The following is a 6,150-nucleotide window of genomic DNA, read 5'->3' on the forward strand; positions in this document are numbered from 1 at the left end:
AGAGTCGGCAGAACAAAAATGAGAAATCTATGACCCTAGTTGGAAATTAACACTGTCACATCTCTCTCTAAATGACAGAACGAACAAAAATCAAGAAGGATCTTTAATAGTTGAACAGACTTTACCTAATCAATATCTATAGAACACTACACCCAGCTCTGATGACAGTGGAATCAAACATGGGGTAAAAAAGCCATATGTAAATTAACTATGTTGAACTGAATGATACTCTGATTATAATACACCAAAATTTCAGGATCCTGCTAAAGCCAACTTGGGGAAATTTACATATACATTAGAAAAGAAGAAAGGTTTAAAGCCAAAGGTCTAAGCTTTCATTTTAAGAAACAAGAAAACAGCAAATCTGACCCCAAAAATGGGAAATAAAATAGACCAAAAGTGAAGACAAATGAAATACAAAACCATTAGCTGGTTCCTTGATGAAATCACAACAACAAATATATTTTAAAGAGCGAAAACCCAAGAGCGATGTCAAGATCGAAAAGGGGACAGCGCTACAGACCCTATAGACCTTGAGGACACAGTAAGAGGGGTGACTTCTGGTTAGAACATAGACCACTGCAGCAGGCCATAACTTTAGCTGGTTAAAGACAAGATGGGGGCGTCTGGGTGGCTCAATTGGTTGAGCGTCCGACTTGATTTCAGCTCAGGTTATGATCTCTCAGTTTGTGAGACCGAACCCCGCATTGGGCTCTGTGCTGACAGTGTGGAGCCTGCTTGGGATTCTCTCTCTGCCCCTGCCCTGCCTACATTCTCTCTCAAAATAAACTTAAAATGCACTACAGAGCCATACACAGGTGCGGCCAATGAAAACAGTCTTAGAGGCGCCCCCAAGAATTTGAAATAGAAATACATGATGCGGGGGTGCTTGGGTGGCTCAGTTGAGCGTCTGACTCTCGGTTTTGGCTCAGGTCACGATCTCATGGTTTCGTGAGTTCGGGCCCCTCATCGGGCTCTGTGCTGATGGCTTGGAGCCTGCTTGGGATCCTCTTGCTCTCTCCCTCTGTCTGCCCCTGCCCTCCTCACGCTTTCTCTAAATAAACTTAAAAAGTTAAAAAATTTATATATATATAACATGCAGCAATTCCACCTCTGGGTATACATGCGAAGGAAATGACATCAGTGTCCCAAACATCTGTACTCCCAAGTTCAGTGCAGCCCTGCTGACCAGACATGGAAACCAAGTGTCAAGGATGGATGAAGAAAATGTGTAATATTCAGCCCTTTTTTTTATAAAAAGAAAAGCTTCGCCCTTTGCAACAATGTGCATGGCGCTATGCACACAGAGGCAGGGGCCATATGACCTCTCACACGTGGAATCTGAAAGGACATCAGAACTCACGGAGGCGGAGAGCACGGCGGCGGCCAGGGGTGGAGGAGACGGGCAGGTGCCAGTCGTGGGGTACGGGTTTCGGTTGCAAGGCGCGCACGTTCTGGGGCTACAGCGGACAGCCTGCCGGCCACAGTCACTGCTACCCCATATGCCTGAGGACTAACAGCGGACCCGGTGTTCTCACCGTATGCACACGTGGTCGGCTCTGAGGTGGCGGGTGTGTTTGTTACCCCGATAGTTAACGTCGGGCTAATTATTTCATATTGTACGCATGCATCAGACCACAATGAAAACCCTAAACTTAAAAGAAAACGTAAAAGAAATATTTAATTGTAAACCCATCAAAGGGACGTGGATGCCAGGCCGTGGAGAGAAGCTGGGTTTTCAGGGGAAAAGCCACTGCCAGATGAACGGGCCGGCAGGCCACCCCCGGAAGCACTCGCCGAGTGGGGTGTGCCGCGGGCAGGGCGTTCTCTGACAAAAGGGAAGCGGCGGCACAAAGACCTGGAACCTGGAGGGGCTCGAAACACGGCAGGCTTTCTTCCTCCCTTGGCATTTTGCTTCGCGCTTGGCTGCTGATGCGGGTGGAGAGGCAGAGCGAAGTCTGTGGTCTCCCCGTGCCTGGAATCAGAGCCCCCGCTACAACTCGGGGCTGACAACAGAAACGCGGCAGCTCAAGGGGCGCCTGGGCGCCTCAGTCGGTTCGGCGCCGACTCTCGATTGAGGCTCAGGTCACGATCTCACGCATCAGGCTCTGCGCTGACAGTGCGGAGCCTGCTCGGGGTTCTCGCTCTCTCCCTCTCTCTCTCCCTCTCCCCAGCTCACATGTGCGCTCTCAAAAAAAACATTAAAAAAAAAAATAACCCCTCCCCCAAGCAAGGCAGCTCAAGACAGGAACCAAGTTCAAGACGTGCAAACTGGAGGTGAGCTGAAGCTAGGTAGAAACCCAGTCTCACCAGCGGCCCAACCCCCTGGTCCAGCCGGTCCGGGAAGGGGGGGGTCCTCCTCTGTCACGCATGATGCTGGAGCGCAACAGCAATTCTGAGACGTGCGAAGGGGGAAAATGTAACCTGCAGCCAAGAGGAGCAAAAGCCGCTAAGAGAAGCGGACCTACGGGGGACGGGACGCCGAGGTGAGATGTCAAGGCTCGTCGGGTGGCTGCTGTGGACCTGTTAAAAGAACGGAGAAGACGACGAGGCCGAGGTGAAGAGTTGGGAGGATTCGCGGAGAAACAGGCTTCAGACACGAGCGGGGCCTCTAGAAGGTACGAGATACCGGAGAAGACTGCACCGGATAGCTTGAAAGCACACAGAGCAAAACGGAAAAGGACCCGTAAGTCTAAGACACATCAGGACCGGCCGAACTGGAGGCACAAGGGAAGAATAGAAACCTGGGGGCTCAGTCGGTTGAGCACCGACTTTGGCTCAGGTCGTGATCTCGTAATCCGTGGGTTTGAGCCCTGAGTCGGGCACTGGGCTGATGGCTCGGAGCCTGGAGCCTGCTTCGGATTCTGTGTCTCCCTCTCTCTCTGCCCCTCCTCCATTCACACTCTTTCTCTCTCAAAAATAAAGATAAAAATAAATAAAAATAAACAAAAAGGAAAACCGCAAAATCAAACAAAATCCCCAGAGTGTCAGAGACCCTCGGGGTCAGATGAGACGGTCCTACATGTCGATAACCAGAGTCCTGGGGGAGAGAGAAGCTGTGGAAAAACACGTATGAGCTAACAGTAGGGAATCTCCCAGAACTGACGAAAGACACAACCCACAGATCTAAGGAGCTCAACAAACGCCCTGCACGATAAATCCGAAGAAAACCACACATCACAGCCAAGTAACTTACACACGCAGTCTTACAAGCAAAGAGGTACGCAACCTTCAAGGGAACAACGATGGCAACTCACCTTACGTCAGAAACAACCGGACGAGGTCTTGAAAATGTTGGAAGGCAACAAGGGGCGCCTGGCAGCTTCAGTCCGTTCAGCGTCCCACTCTCGACTTCGGCTCAGGTCACGATCTTGCATTTTGTGGGTCCGAGCCCCACGTTGGGCTCTGCGCTGGCAGCATGGAGTCTGCTTGGGATCCTCTCTCTCTCTCTCTCTCTCTCTGCCCCTCCCCTGCTCACACTTGCTCTCTCTCTCTCAAAATAAACTTAAAAAAATTTTTTTAAATATGCTGGAAGGCAAAAAAAAAAAACAAAAAACAAACCCACATGCACACAAAAAAATGAATGCACCTGCCAACCTAAAATTCCATTTCCAACAAAAAACACCCACCGTTAGTGCCGGCAAAATAAAGCTATTTTTCAGGCGAGAAGCCGAGACGCTTCGTTGCCCAAAAAACCCACACGACAAAAAATTAATTAAAGACTCTTCAGGCTGAAAGGAGAGGCCCCCGGATGGCATCTCCAGTGGGCAAGGATGAAGAGTACTGCGGAGTCAGCGTGTGGACCACACGTGTCTATGGATACGTGTACACGAAAGCGTATTCAACAGATAATCATGTAACACAAATACCACGCCTGGGAACTGTGGGCTTGTGACACTTGTCCGAAGTAAGCTAAATGGCGAGAAGAGCACAAAGAGAGGGGTCAGTGAAACGGGAAATACGTGTGCAGGTCAGCGCGCAGCCGCACGTCTGTTTTTGCGTTTATCTCCCTGCTTACATATTACGGGGCCCAGTCTGAGCTGAGCCCTCTGGCTCGAACCCGACACCACAGGGCTCGTGCCGGTCTCCGCTGTGAGTCTGGAGCCTACGGTTGTGTTATTTGTGCTTCTTCCTCTCCGTCTCAGGTGGACATGTGTATGCGCACAGGTCTGCCTGCGGCCGCAGCGCATCCCCCCCCCCCCTCCCCGCCCCCAGGCCAGCCCGCACAGGACTGTGACTCTGGGCGTGAGCTTCTGGGGCTTTCTCCTACCTTGACGCTTGAAGGACAGCCTGGCGGCACGCGGACGCCCGGCTCACTTTACAAGAGGCTGCTGCCCGCGTGCCTCGCACCATGTGCCGGTTCGGAAAGTCTCACGGCTGAATCCTCATGCTCCGGTGGATCACTCTGTCTTCTTGCCTGCAGGCCTCGAGGACCATGTCATCTTTACGACGGAGTCATTTTACTAGACGATACCTCAGAGGTGGCCGTTCCGTGCGCTTCCAAGGGGCCCGTTCGGCGTGGCGTTTCGGGGCTTTTCCTCTGTCTGGAAAGTTTCCTCCAACAGCGGTGTTTAAACACGAGCTCCGCTTTGCCTCTTCCGGGGCTCTGCTGGCGTGCTGTTCCTCCGCGGCCGGGCTTCCCCCACCTCTGCCTGCCCCCCGACGCGTGGCCACTCGCACCTCCTCTCCTTTCGTCTCATCCTCCTGCCTCCCCGCCCTCCGGCAGATCTTCCGGGGCCCTGGGCACCCTGCGACTTACTCCCCGTTTCCGGAGTCCTTCCCTTCCCGAATTCAGGCTGTTTCCACTGGCAGTCTTTGCCCATTTCCGTCCTCAGGTTTTGAATTTCTGATCCAAGAGGATTTCCCCAAATTTCTTCAAATGCCGCTGGGAGCAAGCCTTGCCAACTTCTTCAGCTTTCCAGTTCCCTCCCTGGGAAGGCTGGATTTCCCCTGGTCACACTCTCCGCCATGTAGTGTGAGGACCACGTCCTAGCTTTGCTCAGAGTTCACTTCACTCCCTTTGCTTCTGGCCACATGGCTCCTAGACCCCTGAACAAGGGTGCTAATCCCACCGGGGTGGGGGGGGGGTGTCAAACCCTCATGGCCTCACCTGACCCTCGTCACCTCGCAAAAGCCCCGTCCCTGACACTGTCCCATCCCACTGGGAGTAGGTGTCAACATATGGATGTGGGGGACACATTGAGTCCACAGCATCCACCAAGAAGATCACTCTCCCTCTATGCCGCATTGAAGGCCACTTGTGAGACTGTCCTGGGGTGTCCCACCCTGTCTGGTGGGTGCACTGGAGACCCAGCCAGATGCAGCTGCCCCCCCCCCCCCCCGTTTCTCCTCCAAAATCAAGCCATCCCGTTAGGGTTTCAGATGCACCTGTGTGGAGCCAGACCCGAGGTGACCTGTCCTTGACTCTCATCTTGGTGAACAGCTGTGCCCGCAGCCCCCAGGCAGAAGCGCACCGAACTCGGACACCGATCGGAGCTCAGTGGTACTGCTTCCGACCATCCCTTTCTCCCCAGCAGGAGGGTCACCGCCTCTTAGCCTGTCCCCTCCCCGGGGAGGGAAGCTGCGATACCGCCAGCCGGGCCTCCTGGAAACACCGGACACCACACCCGAGAGTGCTTTCATTTTCCTTTATTTTTTTAAAAAAGCCCCTAAATCCTATGGCTTCCAGGAAGCGCCGAAGAAACCGAAGTGCCGCTTCTGTACACCGTGTAAAGCAAGACCTGGACATACACACCACCGCCGGGCCGTCCGCGGCTGCTCGGCCCCCAGCGGCGCCACGCGACCCACGCGGGGACCCGCGAGAGCCGCACCGCCACGGGGGCTGCCCGGCCCCGAACGCACCCGCGGGGCTGGGACGGGGCTTTAAGGCGCTTGTCTCCCGCTGCTCGGCCGGCAGCGCGGAGCGCGGACGCAAAGGCGCCCACGCACCCCCCCCCCCCCCCCCCCGGGCCCGGGCGCCAAGCAGGGGGGCCGCCCCCCGGGCTCCGGGCCCTGGACGCGGCCCCGCGAGCAGGTGCCGCGGGAACCGCCGCGGGGCTGTGCCCGCCGGCCCAGGCTTTGGTGCAGCATTTTGGTTGGGGGGCCGCCCCCACCCCACCTTCCCCTGCGGTGCGGGGAGGCCCGGGGCGG

This window comes from Puma concolor, chromosome A2, assembly GCF_028749965.1.
Source record: "Puma concolor isolate L17-30 chromosome A2, mPumCon1.1.hap2, whole genome shotgun sequence".
Lineage (NCBI taxonomy): Eukaryota > Metazoa > Chordata > Mammalia > Carnivora > Felidae > Puma > Puma concolor.